The sequence below is a fragment of the Vulpes vulpes genome, chromosome 6 (assembly GCF_048418805.1).
Source record: "Vulpes vulpes isolate BD-2025 chromosome 6, VulVul3, whole genome shotgun sequence".
Taxonomy (NCBI): Eukaryota; Metazoa; Chordata; class Mammalia; order Carnivora; family Canidae; genus Vulpes; species Vulpes vulpes.
In genome coordinates this window covers 474,967-492,449 of record NC_132785.1, presented here as the reverse complement: position 1 = coordinate 492,449, position 17,483 = coordinate 474,967, and the positions used below count along the sequence as shown (strand labels likewise).

The 17,483-nt window shown below is 43.6% G+C and overlaps 1 protein-coding gene across 7 annotated transcripts in view; it reads left to right on the top strand.

The window, feature by feature from the left end:
* Positions 1–17,483, top strand: part of WDFY2 (WD repeat and FYVE domain containing 2) — a 157,646-nt gene that overhangs the window by 94,829 nt on the left and 45,334 nt on the right. The gene's annotated exons all lie outside the window — the stretch shown is intronic.

Below are 17,483 nucleotides of genomic sequence, written 5' to 3'. Positions count from 1 at the left end.
TGGACAAGTCCCTTAGTATCTCGGGACATCAGTTTACCAGAAGGGTGAGTCACTGGGCTAGGCCGTCTCTGAGACCCCTTACAAACTCCAGAATTCCAGGAAATAACGAAGCTTAGCAACCAGAGATCCCAACTTGCAGCTGCTTTCACAAGTAGGAGCGCTGGTTGCCAGCCTTGACTGTCAGGCCCATAAATTTCGTGACATCAGCTCTAAGCGATTTCCGATGTCAGCAGGCAGCTTTCTTGTTCAGAATAATTTTGCCCAAAGTTTTGAGCCTAAGAAATAAGTATGGGCGACAAGACATTATACAAACTGATCTCTCCTGTAATTTGCTGTTTAATGTTACAGGAGAACTTGTGTGCAGCTGTCACTGAGAAGGTGCAGGCTCTTCCGCTGTCCCTGGAGGGTCATGGGGGGTAGGATATACTTCAGCGACTTTCTTTGTGTCACGCGTCAGTGTTCTGGCTTCGGGTTTGGGCCTGGAGCAGGATATTCCCCATTTGTCGAATAACTTCCAGGACTATTTGTCCTTAAGATTCTGGAATTTGCCGGAGGCAGCCTTGAAAGTTGCTCTTAAACCGGGTGTCTTTTTCTTTTACTCTCCCCCTGCCATCCCCTTGGGAGAGCTACTGTCCAACGACCAACCGCATCTGGTTACTTGCAGTCGGCGTCGGAAGGCTCAGGGTAGGAAAGCACAAACTGTGTTCCCGTCCAGCTAAAGAAGGATGGGGACAGGTAAACCGTTAATCACCCAGGCCGACCCAGAGAGGAGGCAGCCAGCCCTGCAGTTTGTGTGGAAAGACCTTGAAATTGCCTTTTGTGTGTGAACCTGAACTCGAACGAGAGTTTATGGAAAAGAATTTGTAGGGATCCCTGGGTGGCGCAGCGGTTTAGCGCCTGCCTTTGGCCCGGGGTGTGATCCTGGAGACCCGGGATCGAGTCCCACGTCGGGCTCCCGGTGCATGGAGCCTGCTTCTCCCTCTGCCTGTGTCTCTGCCTCTCTCTCTCTCTGTGTGTGTGTGACTATCATAAATAAATAAAAATTAAAAAAAAAAGTATTTGTAGACCTCAATTTGGGTTTCTTTGTAGGTGATATTTTGAAACCAGAGAGGCTAAAAGCTGCTGTTACTACACAGACCACAGTTATCTTTTCTCTTACTTCCACGCATTGTGACATTTGTGTCGTCTTCCTGGAACTATGACTGGGGGTTTCTGACAGAGCATGGAGCTGAGCTGGGAGTTTGCAGCTGGCGTATTCCTTCCCCCTCTAGACTACGTGTGGTCAGAACAGATCAGGGTCATTCGGTTTGAGAGGAGGGGAAAGGGGCACCTCCCCTTCCAGTTCCCGGGGGGAGAGAGTGCTCCAGCGTTCGGGAGCCAGAGAAGCCCCTTGTCATGATTCATACACAGACGAATAATTCTTTGAACTCTGCAGGGCACGCTGTCAGAATCTGAAAATAGGGTTAATCACCACCAAAAGTCAGGTCAGTCACCGAACCAGCAGTTCTCAAACTGTGGTCCACAAGGTTAGAGCTGTTGTCATGATAATAGTAGGATGTTATTTGCCTTTTTTAACTCTCATTTTCTAGTAAATACTCAGATTGAATGCAGAAGCAGATACGAAGATCCAGCTATCTTCTATTAATGAGATTTGCAGAAATGGGAAATGGTGCCACTCTCTCTACTTAATTTTTTTGTTTTGTGAAATAGATCTTTTAATAGCATGATTTATGTGACTGTTAAACATTTTATTATTTTAACGAATTACTATTTTAGAAGTTTCTCAGGGTCCATTTCTAAAATGATATCAATAGATACAACCCATAAAGTCCTTAATAATTTTTATAAGAGTAAAGAGAACCAGAGAATTTGAGAAATGCTAATTTAAACAAAACGACAGCAAAGAGGTAGATATTTTAGGTCACTGATTGCTGAAGTGTGGAGACAGTCATATGAGTAAGACATAAGAATGACAGGACTTTAGTTTTTTAGAATTTGTGTGGGAAGGAAAAATAATAGCACTTATTGAAAGCAAGTCTGGAGAGCGCATGAGACATATTGGTAGGAAGGGACCAGACGAGAACCCCACGGGTAAGGGGGAGACTCCTCTCCTCCTTTTCATCCGCAGGAAAGAACAGCTAGAAACCATGGGAAGGGTGGGCCTCGGGACATTTTGCCTTTTATAAAAGGATTAGGAAATGAAGGTTCCTCCCCTTTAAATATTTGAGCAGAAGTCACTACTTTCCTGGAATTTCATTTCAAAATTCTAAATTTCTCAATAATTTTGAAACACTGCAATTTTATAGATTAAAAACAGCCTTCAAAATAGGGTCAACAGCTGTAAAATTAGGTTTTGTTTTTTTTTTTTATCATTGTGGAGTTTGTTTATTATATGTTCCATCTGATTCCCGAAAGTTCTTGTGGAAGCTTGGAAGAACATATGTAATAACGTAAAAGTGATGGAATTTAAGAAACAAAACAGATGAACATAGGGAAAGGGAAGAGAAAACAAAATGAGAGGAAAACAGGGGGAGATAAACCGTAAGAGACTCTTAACTGTAGGAAACAGAGTGCTGAAGGGCGGTGGCGGGGGACGGGGTGACCGGGTGACCGGGTGGTGGGCATCAAGGAGAGTCCGGGGTGTGGTGTGCAAGTGATGAATCGCTAAATTCTACCTCTGTAGCTTATAATACACCGTATGTTAATTAGATTGAATTTGAATTTTAAAAAAAAACTAAAAGTGAAAAGAAAATTTGGCATTGAGACCAGGGACCATACTTGTGTGTGTGCAGCAGAACGTGGCGAGACCGTGAGCAAGAGCACGTCGGAGCGTGTGGGGCACAGTGTGGTCGCGTCAGGACGGAGCGCGGGTGTCTGTCGTGCTCGTGCTCGGCCCCTTCCATGGCGAGAGACGGCCCCGCGTGGCCCCCGGGAAGGGTGGAGCGGCCGGCTTCGTGGCCCGCGGCCGCGGTTTCTCTGTGAACCACCGATCGGGGAGCGGGCGCTGAGCGCAAGGCCTGGCGCGGGCCGCCCCGAGTGTGCGCCTGGAAGCCCGGAGCGCGGCGGGGCGAGGCGAGCTGGAGGGTCCCCTGCAGAGTCGCGGCGACCGTGCGGTCGAGGCCCAGAGGCTGCGCTTGGAGGAAGAGGACACGGGGCCGGGTCCCGGGGAGGAGCCCCGGGCCTGGCAGAGAGGAACTCAGGGCGGGCGAGTGCAGCCGCAGGGGCCGGGAGGCTGCCCTGTGTGGCCTCCGTGTCTGCCCTGAATCCTCTCTCCTTCACTGGCTTGAGTTCCCGGCAGCCAAGCGCCGCGTGGCACCTCGGGTCACACACAGAGGGACATCACAGGACGATTAAGATGGACTTTGGTTCTGGACCACCTGAGAGCCGAGGCAAACCGGAGGCACCGCACCGCACCCTTCCTTCTGAAACCAAACAACAAAAACGGTGGTTTTAAAGGTAGTAGTAGTAGCTTTCTAACACCGAATTTAAAACCAGTCACCCCCTTCTGTGTAGAGGTCCTTAGAAATTAAAAACAGAATTGTCACGTGAGCCAGCAATCCCGCTGATGAATATACGCCCCAGAGAATTCAGAGCAAGATCTGCAAGAGACACCTGCACGCTCTTGTTCACCGCAGCATGATCTACAATGTGCAAGAGCTGAGGACAGCCCAGGCGATGTCCTTTGAAAGGTCGATGGGTAAAGAAAACGTGATTCAGGGCAGCCCGGTGGCGCAGCGGTTTGGCGCCTGCCTTTGGCCCAGGGCGTGATCCTGGAGACCTGGGATCGAGTCCCACGTCGGGCTCCCTGCATGGAGCCTGCTTCTCCCTCTGCCTGTGTCTCTGCCTCTCTCTCTCTCTCTCTTTGTGTCTCATGAATAAATAAAATCTTTTAAAAGAAGAAGAAAAGGTGATATGTACATACAGTAAAATATCGTGCATCCTTAAAAAAGGAAATTCTATCACATGCTACATTGATGCACCTCGAGGGCATTATGCTGAGTGAAATAATCCAATCATAAAAGGATAAACACTTTATGATTCCAGTCATAAGAAAAATCTAAAGTATCATAGAAACAAGAAACAAAATCAAAGAAACAGAAAGCAGAAAGTGGTTACCAAGGAAGCAAGGTTGGGGCGGAGGTGAAGTTAATGTTTAATGGGTATAGTTTGAGTTTTGCAAGATGATAAAAATTCTAGAGACGTGTTCACAACAGCATGAATATACTTAACACTATTGAACAAAACACTTTAAAATGATTAAGATGGTGACTTTGTTATGTGTTTTTACCACACAAAAAAAATCAGTCACCTTCATGTAAATTAACCATTGGACCTTAAGTAATATATTTGACAATTTTCTGAACATTTCTAAAGTAGATGCAGAATGAATTTTATATGGAAATACAAAATGAGAGTTTTACCGATATTGGGCCTTCCAACGAGATTTCAGCTTTCAATCAATTTCTTTCTCTTTTTTATTCCATATTTAGTATTTAATCTTCAAAAGTTACTAAAATTCATAAGCAACTTTCCTTGAGGGTTTCATAAACGTAATTGGCAGCGATATGGAAGACTAGATTTCTTTTTTTCCCTCCTTTATTTTAATCCCAGTGTAGTTAACGTGGTGCGATATTACCTTCAGGTGTACCATCTAGCGACTCAGCAGTTCCATATGTTACTCCTGCTCATCATGAGAAGTGTGCCCTTAGCCCCATCACCTGTTTCACCCATCCGCCCCCCCCCCCCCCGTAGCCATCAGTGTGTTCTCTATAGTTAAGAGTCTGCTTTTTAGTTTGTCTTTTTTTTTTTCCTTTGTTCATTTGTTTTGTTTCTTAAATTCCACATATGAGTTGAGATCAAATGGTATTTGCCTGTCTCTGGCTTATTTTGCTTAGCATTATACCCTGTAGATCCAGCCATGTTGCAAGATGGTAAGATTTCATTATTTTTTGTGGCTGAATAATATCCCAGAGTGTGTGTGTGTGTGTGTGTGTGTGTGTGTGTGTACATTCAACTGCTGGTGGACACCTGGCTGCTTCCCTAATTTGGCTACGGCACATAATGCTGCAATAAACAGAGGGGTGCCTGTGTCCTTTCAAATTAGTATTTTCATATTCTTTGGGTAAATACCCAGCAGTGTGATTAATGGATCGTAGGGTGGCTCTGTTTTTAATTTTCTGAGGAACCTCCCCACTGTCGTCCACAATGGCCGCACCAGTGTTCCCAAGTCAATTTGTCCTTTATGGAGGCGGGTACAGGACGGAGACACCTTTGTTTCCAGCCAGGAGTGTAGCGCCTCTGTGTTCACAAAGCGTCTTACACACCTGGCTCCTCTCTCTCTCAGTGACTTCACGTAGGTACACATCGGACCTCACAGCTGTCTTTGTGATGCTTTTGCTGGATAGTTAAGAAGATGCCATCATTCCTTCTTTCATTCTTACTTAAGGCGTCTGGGCTAGGTTAAGAGTTTGAAATGTATTTTTTCTGGGAGGAGAGGAAAACTTGCACGGAGACTCTAATTCCGTTTTCTTCATAAAAATTAGATTTATCAAGCATTAAATCAGTTTATATGCTCTGTTACACAACAAGCACAACAAAGAATCAGTAGTTAATAATCTAATTTTAGAATATATTTCTGTTCCCTAAAGTAGTGCTGTATTTTAAGAAACAAGAGATCATTGGCAAACTTTTTTTTTAAGAAAGATTTTATTTTATTTTATTTTATTTTTTTAATTTATGATAGTCACAGAGAGAGAGAGAGAGAGGCAGAGACACAGGCGGAGGGAGAAGCAGGCTCCATGCACCGGGAGCCCGATGTGGGATTCGATCCCGGGTCTCCAGGATCGCGCCCTGGGCCAAAGGCAGGCGCCAAACTGCTGAGCCACCCAGGGATCCCCATTGGCAAACTTTCAATTAAAGCAAGCAACTAAAAATTGATGCATATTTTTTATGCAGAAGGTACTGTGGTTCTGTTACTGGAATTCTTCAGGACCTTTTTCACTGCACCTTAAGACTTAATTGTGAGCTTAGAAGCCGTGTAGCTGTCCTTTACTGTGAACTCCTCCTGAGCAGGTAAGGTGACCACGGAAATAGCAGAGGAGCCAAGCCCATTGCCTCCTAACCTAATTATTATCGATTGCTAACAAGTTCTTATATTCTGCAGTGGTTGGACATTACTTTTGGGGGAAAAAAGAGCGAAGAAGGAAGAGAGGGAGGAAGGGAGGGGGGAAACTGGTCAGGATATGTGCTTGGCCCAGCGTGGGGGCTGCCACCTTGACGTGTGTGAAGTTTGGGTGTCTTGGCGGGGGCTGCAGACGCTTTAAGTCCTTCCAGCACCGGGACCTCACTGTGCCCTGTCATGCCTGGTTCTCTGGGCGGAAGCAGAAGCTACGTCACAGCACCATGGGTTATAACCTCCCTGAATTTCATAGAAGAGTCCAGGACAACCATGGGAACTTGTGAGGTGTAGGCGTCTAAGGATCCCCAGAAAACAAGACCATAGCTTTCATTTTAGTGAACATACAAAGTACTGTCTGTTGACCTCTAATCAGACTACAAAAAACCGAGCAACGACGACTCAGGTGAGGTGACCTCCGTTACCAAGCAAGAGCCGTGGTAACTACGTGACAGGTAAATTCTTAGAAACCAACAGAAAGGAATTACTGTCCTTGTGAAACCTGCCACATGAGAGTTGAGAATGCGCGTGTGTATACACGGGCCCGGGCCTGTTGGGCACTCGCTGATGACAGGGCATTCTGGCAACTTCTCTGCAGGACGATGTTGCCCAAGTAAAGTAACACGACCTCCTGCTGGACTCATTATGGAGGACCTGGTTTTCATAGGAATTCAGAGAGACAAGGAAGAGTAGAAAACGTGTTGACAGATGTACGGAGGAGCTTAATAGTATTACTCCATTTATATTCTTTATTCCACCTTCAGCGTAAAGCACTGGCTGTTAATAATAGCCCATAACCTGGGACTTAACCTGTCTTGCCATTTTTTTTTCCTGCTTAATTTGATCTGAAACATGCCTTTTTCCTTTCCTTCTAAATCTTAAGCACAGCATAGTGCTTCATTCTGCCTTTGGAGTTACGACTGAGTTAAAGATCCCATTTACCAAGCACTCTGTCCGGTATTGATCACCTCGCTGTAACTGCCACAAATCAAGGTTTTTAGTGGATCCATAGTGTGTCTCCAGCCACTGTGGTATCACTGTTTTTCCAGTGTTAATCCAGAAGTAATACCTGTGAGTCTGCCTTTTTCTTCACCCAGGGTCTACTGAGTAATGGAAAACAATCCCATTCACAGAAGTTAGCGACCGAACTCTTAAAAAATGATCTCAAAAAGAAATATGCGAAATTTAGTCAAAGAAAATTATTAAAAAAATATATACTAATGTACATAAAAGAAGACTTGGGAAGGTCAGTTCTTCCTGAATTTAGAGGCTTAATGCAATTCCAATTAGAATTCTTGTGTGATTTTTCTTTTTATGTAAAAAGATTATTCTAATAATCATCAAGCCACATTTTTTTAAGAAGAGAAACTAGGAGACACATTACCTCTGTGTTAACACACATTTTATATCTGCAGTAATTAAATCATTTTCATTTTGACTCAAGAGTAGAAGAGGAGGTCAATAGAGCAGAGTAAGGTAACTCCCAAACAGACCCAATTATATACAAGAACATAGAATATGGGAAAGAAGACATCACAAGTCAGTCATGGGTGAGAAAAGTTATTAAATAAAGGATGCCAAAGCAGTTGGCTTGCTTTAAAGAAAAGCTTCGATTTTAATCCTCATCTCATGTCTTATAAGCAGCTTTGATGTACAAAGTAGCACCTTAAAAAAGAAAAACAAAACATCAGAAATGACTAGAGTGGACATTTATAAACAGTCTATCAGGCAGAATGTTGTAAGCTTAAAACAATGCAAATCACAAAGGAAGATACAGTATTTGCATAAGATTCATAACTTTTTGGTGTAAAAAAGCTATTTAAATAATTATAAAAGAAAATAATACATTGTTGCTTAAAATATGACAGAGGAAGGATAATATCTTCACTTGATGACAAGCACATGCAAATAGATAAGAAAAGTACTAAAACCCTGTAGATAGTAGAATAGTAATAAAAGGAAATACTAAGGGCTAATAAACATTTTAATTTGCGAAGTTTTTAAAAATTTTATTTTTGCCTGAGTAATATTGACTTTTTTATATACATTGGCTGGCATTGAATAAAATGGTCTGTCTTGTACACTGTTAGAGGAGACAAATTGGCATTAACTATTTAGGAAAAGTGTTGTTCATCTGTAACTAGAGCTTGAGAAGTATTTGCATCTTTATATCCATAACTCTACATGTCTAGAAGACTATCCAAAGAAAATAACCATGAAAACAAGGTTATTTATAAGAATAAATAGTATCTTAACAATTATTTTTATAATACTAAAAACGTGGGTGTCCTAGAAATGTTAACAGTCAGGGACTAATTAGATAAAATCTTATGCAGCCTTCCAGTGAAATATCGTGTGGCCATTAAACATGCATTTTTCAAAAAATATTTAATGACATTTGAAATGCTCATGCAATAATGTTAAGTTAAAAAGGAGAGCTACAGAACACTATCACTGGTACTACTATTCCAGTCTAATGTGTTTTTATGAATACAAGGGAAAAGATGGAAAAGCCAAATAATATAAAAATTAGTAGTAATTAGCACTGTTTGGCAGAAGTATGACTATTTAAATTTTCCTTCCTGATAGTGTTAAGTTTATCTGTATCATATTACTTCTATAGTCAGAATAATAAAAATTTTAAATGAAACACATTTTTTTAAAAAAAGCACATTTCTTAGTACATCTATTTCTGAATGTGAAATTCGAGTTGGCAAGAAAAGTGAAAATACAGAATATTTGAAAAGTATCATCATTTCATTGAATAGATATACAAGTAGATCTAGAACTTTGGATAAAATGCATTTTCTTTATATCTATAGAACATTTACAAAACCATGAATATCTTGACTAAGAGAAAAATCTTAGTAAATTTTGAAAAGTAAAGATACTATGTTTGCTAACTATAAATGAAAGAAACTGGAAAGCAGCAACAAAAAGCCATAAATTTAACTGCTTGCTAATTAAGCATTTTATTCTAAGTAATGTCCTAATTGAAAAAGTAAATAAGTATATGTAAAATATATTCCTGAAATGCGTAAAATACAGAAATCATTTTATTTTATTTTTTAAACATTTTATTCATTTATTCATGAGAGACACCAGGAGAGAGAGAGGCAGAGACACAGGCAGAGGGAGAAGCAGGCTCCATGCAGGGAGCCTGACATGGGACTCGATCCCGGGACTCCAGGATCAATCACATCCTGGGCCAAAGGCAGGCGCTAAACCGCTGAGCCACCCGGGCTGCACACAGAAATCATTTTAAAGGAGAACCACTTTGTATTAAAACCTATGGAATACAGTCAAACCTATATTAGGAGATTTTTACCTTAAAATACTACCTTAAAATAAAAAGCTGTTGTACATGTGAATCTAAGCATTCAATTTAAGTCATACGAAAGTGATAAAATACACCACAAGAAGATTGGAAGAAAGAATTATAAAAATGAGTCCTGAAATTAAAGATAGAGAAAACAAAAGGACAGTCAATGAAAACCAAAAGCTGAGTTTTAGAAAGTACTGATAAAATAGATAAATTCCTTGGCATATCTCATGTAGGAAAACAAGCAATAAGAATAGTAATAGCAGGGATCCCTGGGTGGCGCAGCGGTTTGGCGCCTGCCTTTGGCCCGGGGCGCGATCCTGGAGACCCGGGATCGAATCCCACATCGGGCTCCCGGTGCATGGAGCCTGCTTCTCCCTCTGCCTGTGTCTCTGCCTCTCTCTCTCTCTCTGTGACTATCATAAAAAAAAAAAAAAAAAAAGAATAGTAATAGCAGTAATAATATTAAGCATAAGGAAAGAAGTATAACCACATTATATATATGACCAGTCATTTCTGCTATAATGCAGCATGTTTTGAAAAGTCACTGCACTATGTAGAATTGCACAATAAAAGCTGTAAAAGGCTTAGGGGAAAATGAGGTTAGGAACACAGTACTCAAAAACATTGTTAAAAACACACGCATGAGCACACACACGCACAATCACACGTACAGCTTAGTCCGTGGGACCTCAGGAATAAGGACGGGACGCTCATAAACCTGTAACACAGGTTTAGCCCTGCTGCTTGACAGAGTACGGAAACATGTTACCTGTGGGACTTTCCCTTTAAAAAGACCCGAAGTGGGGTCCCTGGGTGGCACAGCGGTTTGGCGCCTGCCTTTGGCCCGGGGCGCGATCCTGGAGACCCGGGATCGAATCCCACATTGGGCTCCTGGTGCATGGAGCCTGCTTCTCCCTCTGCCTGTGTCTCTGCCTCTCTCTCTCTGTGACTATCATAAATAAATTTAAAAAAATAAAAAGACCTGAGGTTTGCTCGTGGAAGTGTGCCTCAGAAGGATCGCAGCTCGTGAGTTATTTTGAAATGGTGGGAGAGGTTCTCTGAAATCGGAGCCAAGCTCTAATGCCAGACGTGGGTCGGTGTGGCTGTCCGACGGTGGCGCACTGGGTGGCCGTGGATGTCGGACACGTGTGTCCCTGTCTTATGTACTCCTACAGAGCTGGTTTGTTCTCTGTGCTCACCTTGTGCTTCTGGACAAAACCATGTAGAAGTGATGTGAAGTGTGAGCTGTGCTCCAGTTGTTCTGGGATTTACCAGTCATGTTGAAGCAAATTCGCATTTTCAGAAAACTCTTTTAGCAGAACTACCTTTATATGAAAGACAGTTAAAAGGAATCAGCAGTATTATGTTAGTTCCACGGTAATATATTTGAAAACCTAAGGGAAGTGGATGATTTTATAATAAAATAGAAATTAATAAATTTGACTCAAGAGGGGTAAGAAAGCTTATGAGACTCGTAACTATAAGAGAAATGAGAAAAGTTCTGAAAGAGCTGCTATTTTTAAAAACCAGGCGTTCAGTATTTTATAGCCAAATTCTCTCTAATTCTTTGATTAATCTTCAGTGTATTCCAGAAGCTTTTTTTTTTTCTAAAGAAAAACTCCTTAATTCATTTTACCAAAGTAGCATTCATTTATTTTACTTCACTCTCATAGAGAACTTACTGTGTGCCAGGCACTGCTTTAAAAGCTCTGTGAATATTAACCAGATCCTCACCACGGTCTTTTGAGCCCATTACTGTTATGGAAATGGAAACCGAAGCGCAGAGCTCTTGGGCAGCTCGTCCCAGACCGTGTACCTAGTGCGTGTTTTAGCCGGGATCTAAACCAGACAGCTTGGCTCCAGTTCCTGAGCTCTTAACTCTTAGCCACTGCGCTTCACTGTCTCTAAATAAAAACCTAAGGAAAATAGCTCTGTGGTTCCTCAGCAACTCTCTGAATTGGGTGAAGCACAGCACTTGCAAAGCCTAAGACCTGACTTCCCCGGGGACTGTTAGCAAGACCAGATCCTGTCATCTTCCAGAAGGAGGGGGAAGCTAAGGTCCCACGGAGTGATGATCAAAATTTAAAGCAAGGGAGAAGACGGCTGGCAGATAAATTCCCTCTCCATCCCTCCCTCCAGCGGATTCTTCCAAAGCCTGGTGTTTAAATTGTGTCTGTTAGAGACTCCCTGTATGCCAGAGAACTAGCTGGGCTTCTTAGGAAATACAGGCCGGCTGGGTATGTACAGCCGAACTTTCTCTGTTTCGTTTTGCTTTTCCTCTGCTCACACTGCTGATCCTGCACCTTCAAATAAAGCAGCAGTACTTAAGTTTTGCCTCACGCTCTCCCTTTTAAAAACCAAGCCGTGGTAGGATTTAAGGAGGAAGTTCACAGAACAAGAAATGAATATGGCAAATAAATATATAAAAATTTCTTTAGCTCATAAGCATTTAAGGTAATGCATATTAAAGTACGGTGCATTGTAGTTTTTTTTGCACGTCGATTTGGCAACAAATTGAAAAGATGAGTAATATCCAGTGCTGATTAGTTATGGGCAGATAGGCTGTTGCATAAGGGTCAGAGAGTAGGGAACTGAAATGCCGCATACTTCTGGAAAGTGAGGTCTAGCAGAGTGTTCATCATCTTTGAGCTAGCAATCTTTTCAACCTGTATATTAACCCATGTATTTGTGCATCCAAAGACATTTTGTGCTGTATTGTTATAATAGTAAAAAATAGAAGACAAATAGAATGTCTATTCAACAGAGAGTATATGAATAAAATACGGCGTATTCATGTTTTGGAGTCCAAGGTAGCCACCAGAAAGAATAAGTTAGAACCATATGTTTTGCCCTGGAAAGATAGCTCTGATATATTTTTAAATGAAAACAGTAAGTTGTAATGTCTGTAGTGTCACCCTAGTTTTGTGCACCAAAACAAATAAAAAACCCTACACACATTTACATGTGTTGATATAAAAGATAAAGGAGGAAGAAAGATGTGAAACGAGACACCAGACTATTAACACGGGTTTCCTCAAAAGAGATGAGGTAGAAAGTGAAGATAATTACTTTTTATTTATATATACTGAAATGTTTGATCTGTTACAGTGAACATTAAAAACGATTAGGAGTGGTGAGAAACCTGAAGCTTTCCCACTAAAATCAGGTTGTAGGCAAGGATGACCCCCTCACCATTCCTTTTCAACATTGTCCTGGAAGTTCTAGCTAATGCAATAAAACAAGAAAAGGAAAACAAAAGGCATACCGATTGGGAAGAAAGAAAACTCTTTGTAGATGAAACGGTTGTCTAATGTAGAAAAATCTAAAAATCCAAACCACCTCTTAGAACTAATAAACAATTATATCAAGGCCACAAGGATACAAAGTTTTAATATATAAAAGTCAGTTTTTTTTGTTTTTTTGTTTTTTGTATACCAATAATGAACAAGTGGAATTGGAAATTAAAAACACAGTATCATTTACATTAGCACCCCCCAAAAATGAAATACCTTAGTTTATATGTAAGATCTGTATGGGGGCCCCTGGGAGGCTCAGCTGGTTAAGTGTCTGCCTTCAGCTCGGGTCCTGGGATCAAGCCCCACATCCGGCTTCCCACTCAGCGGGGCAGCCTGCTTCTCCCTCTCTCTGCCCCTCCCCTCACCTGCCTGTGCTCACTCTCTCTCTCTCTCTCTCTCTCTCTCAAATAAATAAAATCTTTTTTAAAAAAAGATCTATATGAAGTAAGTTATGAAACTCTGATGAGTAAAATTTAAAAAACATTTAAATAGAGATCCATGTTCATGGATAGGAAGGCTCAATATTATCAAGATGTCAGTTCTTCCCAGTTTGATCTATAAATTCAGTGCAGCCCCAATCAAAATCCCAACAAGTTATTTAATAGATCTTGACAAGTTGATTCTAAAGTTTATATAGGGAGGCAGAAGACCCAGAGAAGCCAACACATATTGGAGAAGAACAAATTTGGAGGATTGGCATTGCCCGACTTCAGGACTTACTGTAGAGCTATAGTAATCAAGACACTGTGGTGTGGCTGAGAGAATAGGCAAGTAGATGAGTGGAGAGTAGAGAGCCCAGAAGTAGACCCTCATAAATAAAGGCAACTGAGGAGCAAAGACAATGCGATGGAGAAAAAGTAGTCTTTTCAACACATCATGCTGGAACCACCAGATATCCACATGAAAAAATAAAACCTGACAACACCTCACATCCTTCACAAAAATTAACTCAGAATAACCCACAGACCCTAAAAGTAAAATGCAAAACTATAAGACTCCTAGAAGATAACATAGGAGAAAATTTAGATGACTTTGGGTTTGTTGATGACTTGTTAGATACTATAGCATAGGTAATGATCCATGAAGGCAAGAACTGATAAACTGTGCTCCCTTAAAATGGAACATTTCTTTTCCGCAAGGCACACTGTGAAGCGAATAAAAAGACAAGCCACGGAATGAGAGAAAATATTTGCAGAAGATATATGTGGTAAAAGGAGTTATCCAAAATAAACGAAGAACTCCTAAAACTCAACGGTAAGAGATTAAAATTGAGCCCAAGACCTTAACAGACACCTCGGCCAAGATCTGCAGGGATGGCAGGCATGTGAAAAGACGCTCCATGTCCCACGTCATCAGAGAAGTGCGAATTAAAGTGAGATACCACTGCACACGTAGTAGTGTGGGTAACGTCCAGAACACCGACCCCACCGAATGCTGCCAGGGATGGGGAGCAGCACTGCTGGTGGAAACGCAGTCGTGTGGCCACCTTGGTCGTTGTTCTAAAACTAAACCTACTCGAGCCACACGGCCCAGCCATCCTTGCTTTTTATCCAGAGGAGTTGAAAACTTAATGTCCCCACAGAAACCCGCACACAGCTGTTTGTAGCAGTTTTATTGATAACTGACAGAATTCGGAGGCAACCCCATGTCGTGTACCGGAGAGGATAAACCGTGGTGCATCCAGGCAGTGGGATACTATTCAGTGCTAGAAAGAAATGAGCTATCAGGTCGTAAAAAGACATGGGAAGTACTAACTAAGTCAAAGAAGCCAATTTGAAATGGCTGCGTACTGTTTGGCTCCAGCTCTGTGACGGTCTGGGAGGGGCGAATCTTTGGGGGCCGTGGGAAGATCCGTGGTGCCAGGGGTTAGGTGGGAACAGAAGGGTGAATAGAAGAGCACAGAGGATTTTTTAGGACGGTAGAAATAACTGCATGACACCGTAACAGTGGGTACGCGTCCATATGCACACACCAAAGACCCGAAATTAGACTGTGGACTCTGGACGGGGAAAATGATGTGTCTGGGTAGGTTCATCAGTGGGAATAAATGCATCGCTCTGGTGCGAGGTGTTAATGCGGGAGGCTGTTTTGAGGGGAGCAGGGGGCATGTGAAGAATCTCTGTGTCTTCCAGTCTTGCTGTGAATTTAAAAATGCTCTTAAAAAATTAAGCATCAGAAAAAGTTAGGATGATAGGTACATGGACAGCTGAATGTAAAGAAGTAAGACGGATTTTTATTTTTATTTTTTTAAAAGATTTTATTTATTTATTTATGAGAATACACAGAGAAGAGAGAGAGACAGGCAGAGACACAGGCAGAGGGAGAAGCAGGCCCCGTGCAGGGACCCCGACTTGGGACTCGATCCCGGGACCCCAGGATCACACCCCGGGCTGAAGCGGCGCTAAACCGCTGAGCCACCGGGGCTGCCTAATAGATGGATTTTTTTTTAATTTTTTTTTTTATTTATTATTTATGATAGTCATACAGAGAGAGAGAGAGGCAGAGACACAGGCAGAGGGAGAAGCAGGCTCCATGCACCGGGAGCCTGATGTGGGATTCGATCCCGGGTCTCCAGGATCGCGCCCTGGGCCAAAGGCAGGCGCCAAACCGCTGCGCCACCCAGGGATCCCCTAATAGATGGATTTTTAAGAGAATGTTTAACGTTTACATTTTGATGCACTGAACTTTGGTTAGACCTAACAAAATACTCCAAGCTGCAGCCACGCTTACGCATTGTGCTGTTTGTGAGTGTTAATAGATAAAAATCTTTTAAAAAGTCAATTTGGCAATGTCTATCAAATTTTAAAAGGTCACACCCTGTGATCCAACAATTCTAGCACTTTATTTCATTGAAATATTGTTAGAGATATAAAAAGGTAAAAGTATTTCATGTAATATTTTTAATAAGGAAAACTGGAAATGTGAGCATTTAGCAGTAGAAGACCGTTACTGCACGTCGTCTGCAGGCATTAGAGAGAATGAGGTTGATGAACACGTGCTCATGTGGAGTGATTCGTGATGTGTTCACAGAAAACGGCATTGCTAGAATTAACATTTTTAGTCGGAGAAAGACAGACGCCATGTGATTCTATTCATATGTGGAATTTAAGAAACAAAACAAATGTGCAAAGGAAAAGACCAAACAAACCAAGAAGCAGACTCTTAACTGCCGGGAAGGCAGTGATGGTGCCCGAGGGGTGGGGGCTACGGAGGGCGCTGGTGCGGGGCAGCGGGTGGTGTGCGCAGGTGCTGGGTCGCTGCCCTGCGCCGTGTCGTAACCTGACACTGTGCTAACCGTAGTAGAATTTAAGTTAAACGGAATTTTAAAAAGTATTTTATTATGTCAATGATACTTTTTATAGTAGTCATCTCTGAGAAACCATATCGCGAGGGACTTGTGAGTGCCCGTCTCTCTTACATTTCTTTAAAATAACAGTTTTTCTTTGATCAAAAAAATAAGAAGGAAAAAGGCTGACGAAATGTCCCAAATTTTCTCCATGATCGTGTGTTTCTATTTTCATAGGAAAAGCAGATGAGCAAAAAATTAAGTGTGCCAGTGCGTTGAACTGGTCACTTGACCGTGTTATGTCAACTGTCGTCTGTCGGTTCCAAGCACAGGTCCGCGTGCAGTTGTCCCGCGTTGTGCCCGCCTGTCCTCAGAGGCGGGGGTGAGCTTCGGCCCGCGCCGGAGCCGTCTCCGTGTCATCAGGGTAACGCGTGGGCTCTCGGGCCTCAGTAAACACGCGTCGAACTAACAGCGGTGTCTTTTTTTAAGATTTTATTTATTTATTCCTGAGACCCAGAGGAGGCAGAGACCCGGCAGCGGAGAAGCGGGCTGCCCGCAGGGAGGACTCGATCCCGGGCCTGGGGCAGCTGCTGCCCCGCCGAGCCCGAGCCTGGTGCCAGCGCGGCCTGTGACGGACTCATCGCCTGCTCGCAGCGCGGGGGGGGGGGCGGGGGGGGAGCCCTGCTGGGCCCGGGCGCGGGGGGCCTGGCCGCCGCCTGCTCTCCCGCCCGGCTCCCCGCCGCAGGACGACTTTGCTCTTTAAAAATCCGCCCGCTGCCTCGGTCGGTGCGACTCCCGCCATAAGCAGCAAAGGAGGACGGATGGGGACAGAAGTGACAAGTTGACTAATGTTCGTGCTGAGAGAATCTAGGGCAAGAAAACCCGTTTTGTCGCGGAGCTTCCTGGGGGGACCCGGCAGCACCGTGGACCCCGCGGCCCTGGTCGCCCGCGGGCCCGCACCGCCTGGGCTGCTCTGTGGCGCCGACCCCAGAATCCACGACGTCAGTGTCCCCTCTACAGGGTTGCACTGTGCCAGCCCGCAGGCGGCCGAGAGCAGTCAGGGCGTTCACACGTGTGTCCTCCCACGCGCCGTCCTGCCAGTCCCGGAGGAAGAGTCTGGAAGCCTCCGAATGTTCTGAGAAGACTCATGGTCGTGTTTCCAAGCCCAGATGAAGGCCGCAGCTTATTATCCTCTGCAGCTCCCTCATGCTTGACGACCCACGGCCTCAGAACACGCGGACGTTCTGCCTCCGAGAGCAGCTCGAGGACCCGCCGGCTGGAGCTGCCTCTGCACACGCGTCCTCGGGCCGTGGCTGCCTCGGGGAGGTGCGCCCACGCGCTCCCACAGCTCACCCGCGCCCACGCGCTCCCACAGCTCACCCGCTCCCGCCGCGTGTCCTC